This window comes from Lissotriton helveticus, chromosome 9 (assembly GCF_964261635.1).
Source record: "Lissotriton helveticus chromosome 9, aLisHel1.1, whole genome shotgun sequence".
NCBI classification, from domain to species: Eukaryota; Metazoa; Chordata; class Amphibia; order Caudata; family Salamandridae; genus Lissotriton; species Lissotriton helveticus.
Window position 1 is genome coordinate 1,079,966,562 of NC_136070.1, and position 22,471 is coordinate 1,079,989,032.

The window sequence follows — 22,471 nt, forward strand, 5'->3', positions numbered from 1 at the left end:
CCTGAATATAGTCTACAGAGGTTACAGATGACACACATTCAGTGCTTTAAAGCGTGTGCGTTCTCACTGTAAAATCGTTATTATATAGTTAATATCCCGCCACGTCCCGTCACCACATGAACACAGCTCTTAACCCTTTTGTTGCCAGGCCTTTTCCTCATAGAATGCAAAACACTTTTTTGGGCTGTTTGAGTTAGTTTTAGTTTGTGCTTAGGCCTCCACTACTTTTTTTCCACGTAAGATAATCTCGACAAATTTGTGCCCTATTTAGGCCTCGCTCAGACAACGCATGTGATGTCTCTTCAAGATTCAGATGCGAGAGGCATCATTGGAAAGGGGAGAATCTCCCCTTTCCAATGGTACCTTTCCCTAGTGGATCTTTGCAAGGGGGGGGAATCGCCTGCAGGAGGGCACTACCCAAGCAGGGATCTAACCATTTTAAGGTGGGAGCGGCCCCTTGCAATGGGCTAGTGTGGTGGCTACCTTCAATCTACCCGTGGAGGTGGGGGGGGGGGGGGGGGAAGGACAGAAAGCCACTAGACACCATGGATTGTTTTTTTTAAATATAAATGGGTGGGGGCAGACCACCCGGGCCTAGGGCTTAGCCCCCATTCCCTAATATTAACCCCAACATCCTTTCTGCCCCCCAGGTGCGCAGAGAAGTGTTTATCTTCATTCTGCCCCCCCTGCGCGGGGAAAGCCCATAGGGAGTACATTTAAAGGGGCGGGGGCAGTAATGGGCTAGTGCCTCCCCTAGCCGGGAATGTCCAGGTAGTTGCCTCCAATCTGCCCCACTGAGGAAGACAGAAGGCCCACCAGACACCAGGTAGTATTTATTTTTTATAATGCATAGGGGTGGCCCATCCTGGCACCGGGGCAAACCCTGATGCTTTTTTTTTTTACCTACATACTTTGAAGCGTACATATAAGAAGGAAGGACTTTAAACTGTGTCACAGATGTACCTTCGAGACCCTTAGCTAACAATTAAGATAAACAACGAGAGAAGGGCAATGTTAAAATGAATATAGATGACATTACAGAACATTCTGTTGAAGGGTCTTGCCTGCGTTTTTGCTGAATTTTAACACGTGAACCAATTGCCGTCTTTTGATTAAGTAGAAGCAGTCGCAACCAGATGCATAGACCGTCACTGACCACTCCCCACTGGACAAGAGACGGTTCCTCTGCTCAGAGGTTGCGATGGCGCAGGAAAAATGGGAGAGCCAATGAACCAACAGGATGAGTCGAGCCAAGGGTTTGCCCTGGCTCTAAGAGCCCATGCACGCTCTGAGCTCTGAAATTATTCTGCATGTCAGTCATGCAACAAAAATCACAGCTCCTGCTCTCGAGGGCTGTGATGGTCGTATGATGAGGTGTCTTTAAAATTCAAGATCATGAATGTTTTTTTAACTTGCAGAATTGTTTCACCCTGGTACATCAGCTTATATGAATAGCATATTTTAAAAGTGACTTTTTAAACCTCCACTGAGAAGCACTTATGCCTAGGCCCTATTATTAACTTTAATAGTTTACTAAGAGGCAAACCAACATTTCCATTAACCCTTTAAATGCTGGGGTGTTTGCACAGGTCTGTCCATGAGCTGCATTAAAAAAATTGATATTTGGGCGCACAGTATTTTTAGGTCGAGCATTCGAGACCTCTTGTATTTTCTTTAGTATATACTTATATGTGTGTGTACTTTGTGGGCTCTGGAGATCAGCCCTTGGACTTGTCTGCTTCCGCTTAGGGACTTTAATTTTCTGTACAAATGCTTCTATTTAACTGTCTTGATAGTAAACGACCAGTAGAGGTCAGTAAAATACCAGAATTGCTGTCTGCTTAGGGACTTGAAAAAAAAAAATTCTGGCAACTGCCTCTGTTTAACTTTCATGATAGAAAACGACCAGCAGAGGTTAGTAAAGTACCCGAATCATCTTAGCTCTAGATTCCAATCCGTAGAAATTGTCTTCCACGAGCACCTTTATCCCCTTCCATGCTCATGACGAGCTCCGCTCGTCATGCAGCACAGTGCTCCTGTGCTCATGACGAGCTGAGCACGTCATGACCACACCCGTTTCTATTGCAGTCCAGCACAGCAGGACAATCTCCCTAGCAGCGATGCGGGTAGACAATATTTTTTTCAAATCTTGTATTTTCAGCGATATGACCACCGAAGGCCCTGATTTTATATTAAAAATGGAGCATTGGACTATACCATTTCTTGCTGAAAGGCAATTTTTCTCTCCATGTGTTCCCATATCTGGAGTTTCACACAATTTGGTGCTTACTTTACCTCCATGTCAAAGAACAGATGTTTCAGCGCCTGGCTAATGTGCTGCATAGATACATTCTTATAAGGTCCCAAAGGCCAGACTAATTGCCTGCAAATGCTTGTTGGTTTCTTTATGCACCCATAAAAACTTTTTAATATCTGCCACATTCAGGGCTATGTATTGGTATATATTTTGAATCCATATATCTTTGCAGCCTGAAGATATAATGAAAAATGGAGTCAATATTTGGTTGCATATCTTAAATGTACAAGCAAATCCCAGAACGTTAAGGAAGGAAACGTTGCCCTGAATGTCTGTTGTCCAGCCATATCAAAATTGTGTGGGGTTTCTTAGGGAGCATAGTCTGCACAATCAATTAAGTAATAGTAGCACAGATTGAAAAATTAGGGCATAATCGCGGTTTACGGTGCACTGCTTATTTAGTGAAGGATGTCAAACTCACATACTAACGAATCTATTGGTGCAAACTTGCACTTCCTGTCTTGACTGCTGGCCAGTAGAACACATGAAACATGCTGTTTCTCAATTTTTTGTCTGTCTCAACCCACCCCCCCACCCCCAAGAAATGCATATTTCCTCCAATAACACCGGAACGGATTCCTGCCAAGATTTTACCAGTGCTTCTTTGGAGATACCAGGCATGCATATGTTTCTATGGGAGGAGGCTGCCCTCAGGCTGTACATTTTGGATACAGCCGCTGCGAACGAAATGCCAGTTTGTTGAACCTGTTGTTTGGTCTTGTTTAACACCCCTGTGCTGTATGAAAACGTACCACAACAATACGGTTTTATTGTCTACACACCACAAGCATCCTGTTGCTTCATGCCAAACACCTCACCATGACTGGCTGGTCACAAGATCGTGCTGAATGTGTTTGACAGAGTTTTATCACTTTGTTCCAAAACATGGTGATTCTTTACAGTCTCTCTCATGCAAGAACAGATTTCAAGCTGAGACTTGACTCCCAACTTTATTTCTCTGGCCCCCCTGTACCTGGGCTAACCAGACACATAGATGTTTATGGGTTCAGGGGGTCCACACACGATAGATTGGGTGCAGTGCATTTTGGAAAACCACTGCAATCAAAATGCTGGCTTAGGATACTTATTTTCTGGTTGTTGGTATCACCTCATGACTCTATGGAAACATTGCAATGAAATATATTGATATCGACACATGGTAAGATTTCTATTGCTGAGTTTCAGGCAATGCTCTTACTGATTGGCTGGTCAGGACAAAGCACTGAAAAAGTCCTCCTCACACAGCAACATATTCCTTATAAGGCTTGACCCATATAGGACCTTGGTGGGTTTTCCATAGGTGTGAGCAGGGATCCACACACTCGACAACAGAGATTTTTTTTGATGGCGGACAAATGACTGATTGGAGAATTCTGCAGTTATTGAAGCGCAGGGTTAGGCGGCCTGAGTGAGGTATACTGACCCCAGATATTTTTTAAACTAGAGGCACAGGGGAATCCATGGTTGTGTGGTTTGCCTGAATACAAACACGTTTTATTATAGAGAATCCCCTGCAAATGTCAACGTATGGGTAAAAAAAAAAAAAAAATGTCTTTCTTCTTGTAATAGAAAACTCTAGAACCTCTGGTAAATGGCAAAAGTTCTACCATCCAGTGTTCCCACGGTTTTCCTAATGGAAACGGTACCCCACATTTGTGGATGGGCCTATTGTATGGGGCAGAAATAGGTCAAAGTTTGACTATTTATTCGTAATTTCCGCGGGTATGTTGGTTTGACATTTTGGGCCCTCATTGCCAGTATTTGCCATCTTTGAGTTTCTGCATAGTGACATACTTCAGTACAATTTTCTTGGAAATGCATATTACTACATTCCTTCCTCATCCTCTTAGCTAAAATCATAGTGAGCCTAGAGGGTGAAGGCAGCTTTGTTATCATGTTGTAATGCTCCACTGTAACAAAGAGTGGCTTTATTCTTCAGAAATGTAAAGAAAATTGAGGGCTCTAGGGAGGCCAGGGTAGAAATATTGACTTTATTTTGCATGCATTCTTAGTCTTTTGTAGGATTTTTGAAACAAAAAGTTTGTAAACCATCAACCCATAAGGAACCAAATTCATTTGTCGTTTAACAGCAACTGGGATGCAGTCGCTTATATATTTTTTTTATGCTCACCTATATTGTACTCCTACAGACATGTCTTATTGTGGCCATGGCACAACATTTGTTTATATTTCAACGTATTGACAAGATGTATTTAATTCTCAGCTAACTACTAGAGGTGTTCATCCTTAGATATGTCATACTGCTGAGTACTGGACAGTCTTTCAATTATATTCTATTATTGATTTACTCAGATACAGTGTTTTCACTAAGCTTCTCGTACCGGTTGCATTATATTTACACCACCATTGAAAACCTGTACTTGTGCCTTGTGATTTGCTTTAACAGTACTGCAGTATTTTTATTTTGGTCTCCTCAAGCTGCAGTGTGCTCTAGACCGCAGATTGCCATTAGGTTCTTTGCTAACCAGTTGGAATCCACACTGGTTTTTTTTGTTGAACACCCAAGTGACTATGTTTTAGTTTTCCTCTCTCTTTTGCTTACCCGTCTTTCGCCCTATTATTATGGGTTCAACTCCTCAATGACTTGACCTTCCATAAGAAAGCTAAAACAGTCTTGGCTTTGATTATTCTGCAGATCCCTAGACTTTCCTAGACTTAGGACTTAAAGTGCTGCCTGAGAATGTATAAATCCACTTAAAATTCAGCTAGTTAGGATGAACAGATAATTGGATAAAAAGTATTGCATCTATTGCTAGCTGCATCCAGCAGATCTGATTCTGTCCACATGTTCTGGCCAGGGAAGGGCAAAAGATGCTTGTCGGTGCTGCTGAGCTGAAGGTTATTTTCTAGTTTCTGTGGTCCTTCAATTACGAAGAATGAATGTGATTTTGAGTTATACAGGCACCACCATTGTTTTTTTTCTATCCACCTAAAAAAGGGGAACCCACACTCGTTTCTTCCAGCTAGTGAATGTGCTATGTATTACCTGTCCTTCACCACTTAATTTTGAAAAGTGGAGAAATTGGATATGAACTCTTGTCAGACTTAAATTTATCCCAGACCTAACCTTACATAGGTTAATAGTAACCTGTTAATGACAACGTTTTGATAAGTCAGAATTGCTATGCAAAAACAAGAAATCATTAATATAAACGCTTGGAGACTTCTTGTGCAGCCTCATTCCACCCCTAAACTTACCTCTTTGCCACCAAACAACTCGTTTTGTAACCCAACTATTAGTTGAGAATGCTCTTCTGTGGTTTTCTTTACACTGCCTTTGTTACTGAGTTCAAGCCTGAGCCTGCCTATTGTTGTATTGCGATATAGGCTTAACCTTGATTTCATACACAAGCCTAATGTATTCTGTTACAATGGAGTGTGGATCATCAAGCCCTCTGTTAAGTTGCAGAGCTTACAAGCAAATTCCCACATATTTAGGTGTTTGCCATAAGACAATCATGTGTCAAGGTCATTTAAACATACCATCAACCCATTCTCAGTGGAACAGGTAATACCTTTACTACTTCTTTTTAGCTGTGGAATAGCCTATGCTTTCAGCTGGTGTGTGTGTTTCCCCCCCCCCCCCCCGCATTGCTTGTTCTTTTGAACAGTAAGGGTAGGCATTCATATCAAAACATTTATTGGAACACCGTTTGCCATGGACTTTGATTCCTCCAGTAAAAGCCAATTCTTCAGGATTTCCTGAAATCTGGGCAAATGCTTCCTTTGAGTCTCTGGGTGCTCTCACAAACAGTGAGCACTGGGAAAGCTACATTAACACACGATCTCTGCCACAGTTTTGGTCTCAGGTAGTTGAAGAGCTGGAGCAGTGTTATTTTACCACCTTAAATGGTTGTAAATGGCTGTTTGCCTCAGGAACTTTCAATGATTGGCTACTTTTGGCTGGAAATGTCAATGCATTTATTGACATATCTAAAGTAAATTAAAAAAAATCAGAATAACACACAAAAGGTAACCTCACACAATTAAAACATAATGGATCACATCAGATTAAAACACCCACAATAGAACACAACCACAATGCAACCCAATAAAATCACATTGCAATATTGCAGCGCAGAATCACAGCAGCATAAGTTTAACAGAATACATCGCACCACATCAAAATGTCCCACAAGAAATGTAGAGAAAAGCTCTTGTCACACATTACCACCTCCAGAATCCTATTTCTATAATCTAGTTGCAAAAGGTGTTGGAGTAAGCACCACCTCAGTTTACCACCAAGAATAATCAATACCATGAAACGACAACATACGCCCAGTGGCTTCCTGTGGTTTCAAGATCCATTAGCTTAACTCCTCTGGTCAATTTATGATTCTAAAATGAGACATTTTCCTAATATAATGGGATGGAGCTGGGTCAGCAGATGTTTTTTTTAACTGGGGCGTGGTGGTGGCATGTTTCCAGGTGGCCGGGAACGTGGCTGAGTTGGTGGAGGCATTGAGAATCGGAAGGAGTCCTTTAGTGTAGGCACAGGGAGCAAGGGTAAGATGGGGCCCCCTAGTAGATGGTCCTTATTGTAGCAATTGTTTTGACAGTAGCGACGGCAAGCCATAGGTCAGTTCTTTCTTCAGCTGTGATGATAAGTTGATTTGCAATGGTAACAGGGTCTGATTGAGGGTCAGAGTTGACGTATATGAGTTGATTTTTTTACAGAAGGATTCCAATAGCTTGTTACAAAGGACTTGAAAGGGGTGATGTTGCTGGAGGCACGATGAAAACCTGGATTATGGCAATAATTTGCTTGCAGATTTTAGTGCCAGCATCAATGGAATCTGCAAGAGTTGTGAACTTAGTGTTCCGTATCTGCTGGTGGTAGCCTTTTAGGACAGATTTGAAGATGTCTTTATCTGTTGTGGCTTGACTTATTCTCCATTTGCTCTCCAGTTGCTTACATTGGCATTTTATCAACTTGAGTTCCTCTCTCTACCTGCTGGCCTGTGGCCATTGTGTTACTCTTGAGAGGAGCCAGAGTGTAGGCGCTTGCAGTGATTTTTGAGGTTCTTGATGGCTTTCTGCAAGTAGCTTGTCCTGTGTGCAGAGGGGGCGGAATCACACTGCTCTTCTGTGAAGCTTTTCCAGCTGTGCTGGGTGGTTCAGATTGTGGTAGAGCTGTGGTGGTGTGTGATGTGTATGCCGAAATTGAGAAATTGATAATGACTTCGCCTATCCTGGTCATAGTTGCTGGCTTGTCGACTGCTATTGCTGATTGAGGAGAAAATGTAGTCCAATTGGTGTCTGGCAGTGTGGGTGGGTTCAATAACATGCAGAGTGAGGCCAAGATTTCTGTGATTTCTAGAAGGGCAGAGTTCAGTAGTGTTTTGGTTGGTGTGGGCTTCTAGGTCAAAGTTAAAGTTACCAAGGGGGTGAAGGTGCTGGCGTTGAGGATGACGGGTACACTTAAGTCCTTGATGTTGCTGGTGAACTTGATGCGTGGTCCTAGTGGTCTGTATACAAGGGGTCCATCCAGGAAGAGCTTGACAGTGATCTGTGTCTTTTTTTTATTTTAATTAATTTTATTGATTTTGAAAGATGAACACAGCCTGAAAGGCCAGCAAATAAAGAAAAATAAAATGTAAGAAAGAAACACATAAAATTTAGAGCCATAGAAAGAAGCTGGAGGAAGAACCCTTCCTCCTCTCTCCGCGATCAACTCAAAACAGCCCGCAGGGAATACAACAATCGCATCAAAAACAAGAAATCCACGTTTTTTTGCTCTGCGCTGGAAAGCGCAAAGAATAGACCTAGAGAGCTCTACAGCATCATTAGGCAACACCCCCCCCAGCCTGTGGCCTCCTCAATTCAGGCATCCAACGAACTTTGTGACAACTTTGCCAAATTCTTTAACGACAAGATCACTAAGATCAAACTTTCTCTGGACACCATTAACACTCGACCCATCAAGAGCACCACGCCAGGGGTGGTCGTTGTCGCTACCTGCCCCTCCTCCATTTCTTAGCTAAGTTTCCACCCCATCCAAGAACATGAGGTAATCACACTGATCTTCACTTCCAAAACCTCTTCCCATGTCCTTGACCCCATTCCACCCCTACTAACCAAAAAACTGAAGCACTCCCTAGCACTGCTTAAGTGTACAATAATAAACAGCTCTATGGAAAATGGAGACGTTCCAGACTGCCTTCCAGTAGGTCAAGTCATACCTCTGTTGAAAAAACCCTGGCCTTGTCACGACGGATTTGAGTAACTTTAGACCTGTATCTAACCTTCCCCTTCTTTCCAAAATCCTAGAAAAGTGCGTGCTCCAACAGCTTACCCAACACCTGGATAACATCAACCTCTTGGACTCCCACCAATCTGGCTTCAGAAAAGGCTGCAGCATAGAAACCCCGATCCTCTACATCATAGACGATATCCACCACTCACTAGACTCTGATCAATGCTGCCTCCTCATTCTCCTTGACCTACCAGCAGCATTTGACACAGTAGACCACAGATTCCTCATTAGGGCTCTCCAAGAAAGAACCGGTCTTTGTGAAGAGGTCCTCCAATGGTTTCCCCATTCCTACACAATCGCACTCAAAAAATAAAAATCAATAACTTTGCTTCTGACTCTCACCCTATCAACAAGGGAGGCACTCTAGGCTCAGTGCTCTCCCCGCAACTCTTTAACATCTACATGGAACCCCTCACCAAACTACTCAGAGCAGCCAACATCCGCTTCCAGCTTTACGCAGACGACACTCAGATATATCTCAAAACCTCCTACAGCAGTGACATTCAAAGACTCAATGACGTACTGAATGATGTCCAACACTGGCTGTCTGCGAATCATCTTAAATTAAATCCTGATAAAACCGAGATTCTTCCCATTTCAAACAAGGAGGATAACCCTCAAATTGCTGAATGGCTAAAAACCGTAGATGCGCTCAACGGGAGTCTCACCCTAGCTGACTGTCAAATCTCTAGGCGTCACACTAGACCCGAAACTAAACATGACCAGACACATCAAGAATTTGGCTAAGGGGGGCGTGGTCTGGCCACGAGGGAGAATGGCCGCCTGAGAGAAGAGCTCCGCTCTGGGACAGCACCCATCCAGAGGCAGCCTCATTTACAGAGAGCCTGGGGCTAATAAATGGACATTTTCCAGAAGGTGAAATTATCCGGTCATGAACTCTGTGTTTTGTTCTGACTGGTGACCTTTTTTTTTTGGAGGGCTTTTCTCAAGCTGAAGAATGCCTGAGGAGAAGAGCGCCGGGCCTTTGACCTCATGACCTATTTGGAATCCCCGGCCTTGCGTAATGAGGAAGCCCTGAGGAGAGGAGCACTTGCCGGGCCTTGCACAGGCCTGCCTTCCTGTGAACACTTGAACTTGACAGCAGAGATATGTGACGCAGACAAATCGGGTTTTCAACTTTAAAATGTGAAGTGGGTCTTCACAGATAAAGGTCAGTGTCAAGGTTGTTATTCACAGAGTAAATGAAAGACTTTCCAGTCACGGAGCTGTTATTGAATTGAGGCCTTCTGAATTTAAAAAGAAGATCAATAAGCTCAGACATCTTTGCAGCAACACTTGTGGCTGACTTTCAGACTCGAATAACCCTTTTTAGGGTTCACTCTGACTGGAAAACATTCGCATACGGATACAGGTCTGCACTCTTCTGGGCTCTAATAATTTCATGCCAGTAAGAACTGTCTTTGCCTTTCTACACTGTGGCTGAATCCTGTGACTGAATGACCCTTTCTGGGGTTAATTATCACTAAAATTATTATTTCATTGGCATTTTGAAAACCGAAGCACAGCTGAGTAGCTGAAGCACCTCACCCGCTGCCTTTCTGCGCTGCCATTAACATATGAATTGCCAGCGCTTTAAACTCTTATTTACAACCTCTGGAAACCTTTACAAGAACATTAAAGAGCAGCTTTCCACGTGAACCAATACTTCCTGTATTTGTGAGGAATAATTATTTTCAGAATGTCACCAGCTAGATCAACAGCTTTCTAAAATAATTTACCACAGAATCTCCTCAATTGTCATTTGGAAACCTTGTTAAGGGAAAGTCAGAGAACAGCACTTCCAAATGTATTAATACTACCAGTATCCCTGGAAGTCCTTTATTTTTCAAACTTTAATAAGTAAGACTGGTGCAGTGGTTTGCAGTTTAATACATATTATCTCAACATTATGAAGTTTATAGTTGCAATCATTAGTCATTTCTCGCTTATAATGTTTTCCTGAAATTTTATGAGGAGCTTCATTTGGCTGTGACTATTTTGATGTTGATATGAGGTGAATTTCGATCTGTTTCTTCTCATTCCATGGCAATTCTGTTATTACTGACTTTTTGCTATATAATGTGAGAGGGACTTTTTTCGGACGCACCACACGACTCATTATTTCAAGAGGCTTTTCATACATCTGAAAACAATGTAGTAAACAAGCAAAACTCTTCCTCATAGCTATGATTTGTTAATCATATATGTTGATATTGTTTTACTAGCGTTTGACATATAATGTGAGGGAGAAATTTCTACATTCAGTTATTCAAGAGGACTTTTCATGATATTGTATGCAATATTATGTGTCATCTTTGAGGAATGGTACATGGTCTTTTATGGTTATTCTGCAGAAAATAGCATCAGCTAAGACGGTGGCTTTATATCCCTCGCAAACTATTGTTCTGCTTACACCTCCTTAAGTAGATAACGCCTTTCTACCTGATCTTAGCCTTTCACCATATCAGTTTGTACGGACCATCTATTGGATTGTTTCATCACCTCATCAGCCAAAAAGAGTTTATATGTTTGTCACTCTGTCAAGGCAACATAATATTAAGTAAATACAAACTGCTTCATTTTTTTTTACAACTTTGCCTGCTATTGTTCATAACATCGTTAAATATTTGAGGCGACCCCCGATTTTCCTCAGCATGTATTTTTTATGAAATATTATTATTGCCTTCACCTATGATATATAGAACTTGCTCAGTTTGAGATATTGCATTATATGTTGTATTGCTATTTTCTGCTTATTGTTGTCAATTGTGAATTTTTAATAATTGCTTCTCACCACGTTACCACATCAATACGTTACTGTAGAGCGTCTATGAAGCGCAATATACAAATGTCTACTAATAGGAATGGGAGTAAAATACCTAAACAACCACTCTTTACAGAAGTTTTGAAACAATCTACTGCTATGCCAACGAAAGGGAACTCGTCCTCTTCAACGCATATGCCCCAAGCTGCGCCCTCTCATAGTGACCAGACTTTAACAGACACCATGCAACGAATATTGCAGGAGATTTCTGGGGTCAATCGTCGATTGGAAGGGATGGATATCACAATTACATCTCTAGCTGAAGAAACTAAATCGATTAGAGCAGACCTTACAACTTTTCATACTAGAATTGAAAGTCTTGACTCTAAAATAATGGCCATGGAGAGTCGCCTTGATACAGTCCAAAGCTCAGACCAAGATCTTCTCTTTTTGCACAGCAAAATCATTGACTTAGAAGATCGCAGTAGAAGAGGCAATCTCCGCTTCTTTGGCTTTCCAGAAAATATTGAAGGACACAACGCGAAAATATTCCTCTGTGATACCCTTCCAATAATGACTGGAATTTCCTTTACTCCAACTCTTGAAATTCAACGAGCTCACAGAATTGGCCCACTACGCACAGACCCTGCTGCGCGCTCAAGGCCAATTATTGCCTGTTTTCTTCGTCATGAGCAAACCCGACAAATATTGACTGCAGCTCGCTCACGAGGCTCTTTTCTTTTTAAGGGTCATAATATTCACGTAGCAGCGGATTTTTCTAAAGAGACGAATGAAAGACGGAAGGCGTTTCTCTCCATGCGGCCTCAACTACGTCAGTTAGACATTAAGTATGGGTTGTTTGAGCCTGCATGCTTCCGTATTACCAAAAATGGAGAAACCAAGAACTTCTATGACCCTGAACTTCTACAAAAATTCTTAGATGACATCAAATCTCAGGACATGGATACGCAGTCCTCCCATTGTGAACAGTTCCAACCGTCTTCTTCCTTTTCCCCACAACTGCCGGTGCAAAGTCCACGAGCATCTAGTAACTCCAGACAACGGGGTAGAGACTTGAATAGAGTCAATCGTTCCCAGGAAGATAAGGCCTCAGCTTTGCATTCTGTCTCTACACATACAAAGGAGCCGCAGAGAGACAAATCTAGATCACCTCTTAAAACTCCTTCAGATGCTGACTGAATAGTTTACTATTATTTAACTGTCTGTTTCTGTGCTTTGTTGTACTTTTGCCATATCTTGTATTCAATTCTGATTTTTCTTCATCAATATTACTATTAGATAACTTATATTCAGTATTATTTTTCTGCTATGAGATTTTTATCTACCTATTATTAAATTGCCTGTTATATGCTTAGACATAGTTCTTAGTAAATTGCATGTTTTTTCTTCATCCTCAATCCCTCTTCGGGGTATTGGAATTACTTTATCTATTTCTGCATGTTTTATCATTCCTATGTTGCTCAATGGATTAGTGTAGGTATTGGTATTCCCTTTCTTTATACGTCCAAATTCTATGATTATGCATATTCCCCCCCCCCCTTATTTTATTCTCTAGTGCAACACGTTACCCTTCATTATAGTATACCATTTTAATATGTATTTCTCTAGCTTTTGCTTGGATATTAAGTGCTAATATGCTATATGCCTTTTGAGTTCTTTTAATTATGAGTGCTCATTTTATCGGTCATTCATATTTTGTTAACAGCTGCTGTTGTTTGAATTCCTCATAATTTTGCCATAATTTATTGCACTCTTCCCATACTGTATTCTTACTGTTTTCCCATGTTACGGTTCTGTTTGTTCATATTTCGTTAATAAGCTGTAACAAGATACTGCAGGGCATAATCTAAGATAGTCATTATAGTATTTGGCTGATTAATTACTACAGAAGGCATTCTTAGATTGTTTTCATCACTCCTCTATCATATTCTACTGTATCTATATCTCTTTGTTAATTCATTCCCCAGGGCTCCTTCCCTTACACTATCATCTACTCCGCTGATCCATACTTTTTCTTTTCCTGCATGGGGTCCTGTCCCGCGGCGGTGCTCTAGTGCGCCCAGGCCCGCGGTTCACAGTCTAGGTTTCCTAACTTTTCTTCATATCTTATTCTCACATCCACTTCTTCTAATCTCCCTTTCCCCTACTTTTTTCTATTTCTATTTATTCTTTGAAATACATAACATCTGCCTCATTTCTACTTGACTACTCACATACCTCTATCCTGTTTGATTCCCTACTTTCTCTGCACGATTATCTTATAAGTTTCTGATACTATCACCTCTTTTCTTTCTTAATAACCAGAGTAACTCCCTCTCCTATTCTGCCCTACCCCCCCCCCATTCTTCTTCTTTATTATTTCTTTGAATATTTTCCACTATGACTCATGCTCATCCTTTATCTGTTGTTACATGGAATGTACATGGTCTCACCCATTACATTAAAAGAAAGAAAGTGCTTTCATATTTGCAGTCCAAACATGTGGACATAGCTTTATTGCAGGAAACGCACCTGGATGAAATTGAATCTAACAAACTCAGTAGAGACTGGGTTGGGAAGGTCATTCATAGCAGCATACGTAGGAATGACCCCACCAACCCTAACCCTGTCCGTAAATGTGGAGTGGCTATTCTTATCCCGAGATCGCTTCCCATTACAATTTCCAAGACATGGTCAGATCCAGATGGTCGCTATGTCTTCGCTAAATTACGAATTGGGAATTCTTCCATTTGTCTTGGATCCATTTATGCTCCGATTGGTACTAAAAAACAATTTTTCCTCCACTTGAATCGTCTTCTTACTGAGATCAATGCTTCCCAATATCTCATCGGAGGGGACTGGAATTTGGTTCAAGATCCTATCCTCGACAAAACGGGTCAGTTTGACAGGGTTAATGCAGCAGATAGGGCCATCTTACAAGACATACTTTCTGATAATGGTTTGGTTGACCATTGGCGTCTCAGTCATCCACATGATAAGGAATATACATTCTTTTCTTCCTTGCATGGCACATTTTCCCGTTTGGATTATTTTCTGTTATCTCATAAAGCGGTTCAATTGGTCACAGATTCTAACATTTTGGAAGCTGCTTTATCTGATCACTCTCCTGTTCTTATATCTCTTGATTTAGGTTTATCTAAACCAGGGCGCAAACCATGGCGAATGAGTTTACAGAAATATAGGACACCTGGGGGTAAGCTTCTTTTGCAATCTCATTTCCAAGATTATCTCACTAATAATGAGGACTCTGTCTCTTCTAAGAGAACAATTTGGGCAGCAGCAAAAGCCACTATTAGAGGGCAGTTAATGAGGGATGCTGCTCTTATCAACAAGAATAATATTGCAAAACAAACAGAACTAGAACGAGACATTCAACATTACTCTCAATTATATATTTCGAATCCTACTTTACAGAATCGCAAATTGTTGGAACAAGCACGCATGTCTCTTAATGGTCTCTTTACATCTAAGGCTGAGTATGCATTGCAGAAGATGAAAGGGAGACATTACGAACAAGGAGAAAAGGCTGGCCGATTATTGGCTGCACAATTGCGTCAGAGAGAAGCTGCTATGGCTATTCCAGCTATTAAGTCGACCCAGGGTGAAATACTCACCAGACCTCAGGAAATAGTTAATGAATTTGCCTCCTTTTATAGATCTCTATATACCCCAAGTAATCAGCTTGATCTGGATAAAATGTCAACTTTTCTAGAGAAGGTGAATCTTCCGCAGCTTTCGGGTGATGGCAGAGCCTTACTTGAAGGTAATATCACGAGAGACGAGATTTCTTCGGCTATCACTGCTCTGCCGTATCATAAAGCCCCTGGAGAGGACGGTTTCCCCGCCGAATTTTATAGATGGACGGGTCAGAATATGATAGATACTTTGCATGCTGCGTTTCTAGAGGCTGACAAAGAATTCTCCTTGGGTCCCCTTTCTAATAAAGCAATTATAGCTGTTCTACCCAAGCCAGGCAAAGACCCTCTTTTATGCGGAAGTTATCGCCCTATATCCCTCTTAAATTCGGATATTAAGATTCTAGCTAGTATTCTTGCGTCCCGTCTTCGCAAAGTCTTACCCTCCTTGATACATAATTCCCAAGTGGGTTTTGTCCCAGGCCGTTCTTCCCGAAATCATCTTCGTACATTGGCTCACACGTTATGGACTGCTAAACATCTTCCAGAAGATGCCTTGGCTCTCTCCCTTGATGCTGAGAAAGCATTTGATCGCATTGAATGGGAATATCTCTTTACAATAATGCATAGATTTGGTTTGGGTGACCAATTTATTAATAAAGTACGTTTATTATACGATAGCCCATTAGCTCAAGTCAACTGTGGAGGTTTCTTATCTACCCCATTTCCAATTCGTAGAGGTACACGCCAGGGTTGCCCATTGTCCCCTCTTCTCTTTCTCTTAGCGATGGAACCTCTTGCTGCTGCAATTCGCCAATCTGATGATATTACAGGTATCCCCCTTCCAATTGGCCATTCTAAAATTTATTTATATGCAGATGACATTCTTCTTACTCTTACTAACCTCCCCCGATCTCTCCCAGCCCTTCTTCAAATTATTAATGATTTTTCCTCCTTTTCTGGTTATAAAATAAATTGGGACAAAAGTGAAGCATTACCTATTTCAGTTGGCACTACGAAATCAGCAATTTCTGGATTCCCCTTCCACTGGCAATCTTCACACCTTAAGTATCTCGGTATTCTGATTAATAGAGGTTTGGAAAATATGGTTGCGGATAATTTGGCTCCTTTATTTTCCCAAATGCAGAGGGATTTTGATAAGTGGAAAGCTCTAGGATTATCTTTATGGGGTAGAGTTCAAGCTATTAAGATGGTTACTTTACCAAGATTCATTTATGTTTTGGGTATGCTTCCCCTCCAAATTCCTTTAGTTACTCTTAGATCAATCGACTCCAAGATAAAGCTCTTTATTTGGGGCACAGCTAAACCGCGCCTTGCTGCTGCTAAATTAAAGGCCCATCAGTTATATGGAGGCATGGGTCTTCCATCCATTGAACATTATTCACTTGCCCTACACATTTCTCAACTCTCATATTTTCTACCCAAATCTAAAGACATTCCACAATGGGTATCAATTGAACGTCATCTTCTATCTCAGGATTCAGGACTATCCCTTTTATACGGTACTGGTACTAGTTCTTTGGATCCTAAAAATCCTATCTTATCAGCCATGCATAGATCTTGGCAGAGGGGTCATCGCATATTAAGTTCGAATCCGCGAATTCACATTAAAGCTCCCTTGTGGAATAATTCAGCTATTCGTATCAATGGTCGTACTTTATCCTGGCCTTTGTGGAGAGAAGCCGGCATTTCTTCTCTGGATCAACTCTTACATGATGGAAATTTTAAAACTTTTCCCCAACTTTGTGAGGAATTTAATCTTCCACTCCTACATTCCTCTAAATACGTTCAACTTCAACAATGTCTTAAAAAACAATTAGGCTCTCCACCTTGGTTGCTTCAGGTTTCTCCAATATTATCTTATCTGCAACTATGGGGGAAGTTTAAGGGGGTAACCTCTGGTCTTTATAAAACCTTTTTGCTCCCTCTTTTTTCACAACCTCTCACACACACTCTTCGGACTAAATGGCAATCTCGCTTATCTATTATGTACTCCAATGCTCAATGGGATCAAATTCTGGAGGGGTTGCACAAAGGCGTTCGAGAAGTGCGTCTCAAATTCTGTATTTTTAAAATTATTCACAATTGGCACTGGTCACCGGTTAAATTACATCAAGCTGGGTTATTATCCCATACTTCTTGCTGGAGATGTTCTAATCCTGGTTGTGACATAACCCATATCATTTGCGAATGTCCACGCAACAGACCCTTCTGGATCTTTGTTGGCAAAACTTTGAACTCTACAATGACATTAATTTTACCACTTACATCTGCCACCATTATTTTACATGACTTCCGTGGTTTTCCAAAACTTTCTAAGCCACAGACTCGTCTTCTTCACACTGCTTTGGCTACAGCCAAAATTTGCATTTTACGCCATTGGAAGTCTTCATCTGCTCCTTCTCAGGAAGAATGGTTGGTGGCAATGATGCAGACAGCCTTACATGAACGCACAATTTACAATCTTCAGGACCAAGCTGACATCTTTCTTCAAACTTGGTCCCCCTTTTTGGAAACCACATTGGACGATGATTCTAACCCAACTCCCTCTTCTCATGTGCATCCTTTACCTACTTAATTTTATTATCTCATATGCTTTTCCTGTACTATTTCATTCTCTTTATTCTTTTTCTTTCCTTCCCTCCCCCTCCCCCCCCGCCCCCCCCTCCGTTACTCTGGCACCTTTTTTTTTTCTCTTTCTTTTAATCTTGATTATATTTATTTAGTCATTCCATTACTTACATATAAGATACATTCATACCTTTTGTATTGTTATTTTATAACAGATTGTAGAGTATGTACTGTTAAACTTTTTCCTTATCTCTATTACTAGGAGTAAATTTCATAATCTATCAATTCATTATTCTTTTCAAATATTTTGCAAATAAGGTTTTCTTATTTACCTTATTACGTTGATATTTACTATGTATTTTATTGCATAATTCAATAAAAAAAAAATTCAAAAAAAAATTCAAAAAAAAAAAAAAAAAAAAGAATTTGGCTAAGAACGCCTTCCTTAACCTTAAACTCCTGAACAAAATAAAACCCTTTATTCCGCGTGGTGATCTCAAATAGGCCACTCAAACACTGGTACTGTCCAGGCTAGACTATGGGAACGCAGTCCTCTCATGAATTGCAAAGTCACACCTAGCTCCCATCAAAACAACTCTGAATGCGGCAGCCAGAATGGTCACCGGAATCAAGAAATTTGACCTCATCTCTCCTGCACTCAGGGAACTTAAGTGGATCCCAGCTGAAATGAGGATCAGCTTCAGAGTAGTGTGCCTCACTCATAAAGCCCTACATACCATCAAACACGAATACCTGGCGGCCAAACTCAAAAAATCCGGTCAGGCCAGGAACCTCAGAAGCTCAAACTCCCTCCTTCTCATCCCTCCAAAAACTCGAAAAATAAAAACTGCGACTCGTTCCTTCGCCGGAAGCGCGCCCAAAATCTGGAACTCCATTCCCCCCACATCAGAACCATTCCCTCCTTTGTAAAATTCAAAAGCCAACTCAAAATCCTGTTCCTCAATCGTGCCCCAGGGAGTCGATATGAGCACTCAGAGTGGGGTAACAGATTTTTTACTAGCGCTCCATCATCATGTCAGCGAGACTACCAAGCTGACCCCTCAACATCACCATGCATTATTTTGATCTCTTTCTCTTGTCTAGTTTATCTTTGCAATTTTTACTCTGTAAAGCGCTCCGATACCCTCGGGTCAGGCTAGCACTATATAAAACTACTAAAATAAATACATGCACATACTGCCCCACCCTTTCCCTCACCCACATTCTAGCAATATGATACAGAGCAAGTCCAGTGACCAGATCATCTAGTCCATTCCCACCCTACCTCATCTAATCTCACAATTAGACAAATTTCATAATTTACCTTTTCCCGCATAGAACAGACGGGTTCCAACTCCGTACCCCTGTATTCTGCGTACGCCGGCCATATCGTGGGCCGTTTCTGTGGACAGCCCAGAGCCTTATACTCATACACTAATCTATCTAATTCTTCTACACCACCAGGGCCATGCATTTTTTTGTTATGTCTATTTTGCCAGAGTCAGACCCAGAAACAGTAGTGACAGCTTGTATCTATTGCCGTCCAGTGTATCCAGGATGTGGTCCATCAAAACAGTTCAAGACCTCAGTCAAACAGGATATCACCGAGCGCCCGACCTGGTCCAATGCATGGCAGCCCCATACAGTGTGTTAAAATGTTCCATCCCTGTGCATATTGAAGACATGTTGGAGAGGCGTTCACCCCCATCCACAACAGCTGTCCATGGGTGAAGTATTCCCTATTGCGATATTTAAACGGGATCATGCTAAGTCTAGCTACAATGGCTGCTTCACAATGGCCCCACAAAGCATCTGTCCAATCCTTGTTTTACTGAGCTCCCTAATTAGCCTTCCACGCCTGTTGAAGAGCAAGGAATTTGTCCGGATAATTGGAGAAAAGCATCTGGTATATCTTTGCAATCTTGTGGTTTCCCAGCTGTCCCATAATACATTTACCGTGCAAAGGGTTAAATTCAGGTAGGTGAGACAGGGCTACAATGTATGGGGTTAGCGCATGGCAGAGCTGAAGATAGCGATTAAACGGTCTACAATGGAGTTGGTTTTCAACTTGCAGAGTCTGAAAGGACTTGAGGACTGTCCGGCTCAAGGCGTCGACCAGAGTGGCGATCCCTATTGGGTCCCATTTCCAAAAGCCTTCCAGCGCAGTCACCAGCAGCAGCAGATGGCCCCACCAGAGCGGCATCCACTCTGTCAGCCTCCCCCACCATGTGATGCGTATCTTGTAGATGTAGATGTTGGGGTGTTCAGGTAGGTTGTGCAGCTGATGTTATCTTTGAATATGTTGGCGACCCAAACTCCAGGCTTGTGCTGACAGTCTTACCTGGCCATCTTGTTCGCCAGCAGGGATGGCTGTAGCGATATCCAGTTCAAGGGTTGGTTTTAGCCATGTTTTGGTGAGGTCGTGATTGTTCATTAGTTCCCATATCTCTGTGGCATATTTGGTGAGCTAGTGGAAGTTAAGGAGCATGCATGCGAGTGTGGCATGTTGTATGGGTGGTGGTTGGTCTCTGTGAGTGGGAGTAAGTGCCTGGTTTATGTTGTGTGAGCTAGTGGGGTGCTGCTGGTCTGGGAGTGGTTGATGTAGAGTGTGGGAGAGTACATGAGATTTTTTAGGAGGCGCATGTCAATGCTACTTGCGTGTTGTGTGATGTGGCGGGTGGCGTTGAGAGTGTGGCGGAACACGGCAGTATGTATACTGGTGGTTAGGGGGCAGACCAAGGCTCCTGGTGCTGGGTGCTGTCCAGGCACTGACTGGAGCTGATGGGCTTACCTTTTGCGTGCCCACTTCTGCACAGTGACATCACTGGATTATCAGCTGCATACAGCCACCATCACCTCCGTGTTGGCTGCAGTTTTCAGCAGCTGTCTAGAAAAATGGTGCACCCTCTCTGACCGAGACCTACCATTGCACTAATGGTTTCACTATGACCTGCCATTGCATTGCTACAATTGCTTCAATCCTTCCACTGCATCAGATTGAACCCAGGTTTGGATTGCATTTCTGTAAACAATGTATTGTTATAAGTTCTAGTGCACTATATCGAATAGTTTTGTTGTAAAACAGAGTGGAAGGTCACTATTCTATTTTCATCTTTAAAACAACAGCTCTAAGTGCCATCTTTTGTCCTCTGCTAGTTCTGGGTGTATGTAGTCTGTTTGAGGCAATGCACTAGTAGGGCATATTGCTGCCCAACCCTTTCACGCTAAGCATTGTGTGAAAGGGTGTCTTATTTACAAGGAACCATTAAGCCACGTTAAGTGGCTTAACGTTGCCTTGTAAATAAGGCAAAGCCCCTATCGCCACGGGAACGTCTCAAAAAGTGATGTTCCCATGGTGATAGGGGCTTGTAAATATGCCCCTAAAATCATTAGCAATTTCAGTATTTGTTTTGTGTGCACATGTGTGTTAATTTTTTTGCCGAATTACTGTTTTAATGTTTGAAATTTAAATCCTACAAATTGCTTGGGGGTCCCCGGCTTCCAGTGGTGACTCAATGGGGGTCCTCAGGAGTTAAAAGTTTGGGAACCACTGCACTAGGGCATATTGCTGATATTGTTTTAGAAAGGTTTATAAAATTAAGTGGAAAGGCATAATGTGAAAAATTGTGTTGGTTGAGGGGGATGAAACCATCCTCCGTAAGTCACTAAAATAACCTCTGTTTAATTAACCCTCTGGCAGCTTGCCACAAAAGCAGTCAGGCTTAACTTATGGACAATGTGTAAGGTGTTTATACAAGACAAGAAAAATTCCAAACCAATTTAGAAAGATAGAGTTAAAATTTGCTAAATTATTTGAGATCAAAACAGAGCTCATTAGAACCTTGCAATATTCAATTTCAAAGATTAAAGGTAAGTATGGTGCCTAAAAGCACAAAGCACCACTTGCAGTTATCTGGTTGGATGAGACGGGGTGAAAATCACAGTTTCAGGCCAAGCGCGGGCCGGATACAGGGACCAGGTGAGTCCAGCTTAAAAAGTTACTTTCTACAGTCTAGCACTAGGAGCCCAGTTCTTGGTAGAGAGTGCCAAGGATGATCGTCGCGTAAGCCTGAAGAGTAGGCCGGGTGTGGTAGACAGTCGTTGCTGGAGATTCGTGTTGGTGGACACCGCAAGCTGTCGGTGCTGCAAGTCGGAAGTGCATGTTTTGTATTATCGGTCTTCGTGGATGGTTGCTGTGACTTCAAGTGTCGGGTCCACCAGTACTTCATGTTAACAGGTTGGCAAGATCTTGGAGCGAATGGCCCCAGTCCCAAACAGCCCAGAACGTGAAGGTTCTCTTTTTCTTTTAGGTCGAGCTCAAATGATTACACGCAAAGGGCTCAGGCCCTGAAGGGCACCTCTTGGGGCTCAGGAACATATTCCAGTAGATAGCAGCAGGTTTAGGCAGCTCCAGGAAAGCAAGTCAACTGGGCAGTTGCAGGGAGACCTCTTGAGCTTGTTGTATCCCTATAGATCAGAAACAGAAGTCAGTCAGCGGACCCCTTGAGTCACTTCAGCCTGGGATAAAGTATACATGTCCAGTTTACTTCTCTACAGACAATGCATGTCTCAGGCAGCAGGGCGTCCTTCTGTAGTACACCCAAGTAGTGGGGTGTACTGAAGAGTAGGCCCGAGGGTCCCATTGTTATAGAGATAGGCTTTGATGTTAAAAACAAATTTTACGCTACCAGGGCATGAAAAACTGAAAAGTACATGTTCAACTTTTGAAATACACTGCACCCTGCCTATGGACTGTTTATGCCTACCCCTCAGAACCTGGGGCCGGTTGGTTTAGATCCAAGGGACGTTCTAAGCTTTTACACCATCCCAAATCATTGTTTGCTGACTTCCAAGGCATTATTGAA

The 22,471-nt window shown here is 42.1% G+C and overlaps 1 protein-coding gene across 3 annotated transcripts in view; it reads left to right on the forward strand.

Moving 5' to 3' along the window:
* Positions 1–22,471, forward strand: part of LOC144782233 (NEDD8-activating enzyme E1 catalytic subunit) — a 241,145-nt gene that overhangs the window by 12,651 nt on the left and 206,023 nt on the right. The gene's annotated exons all lie outside the window — the stretch shown is intronic.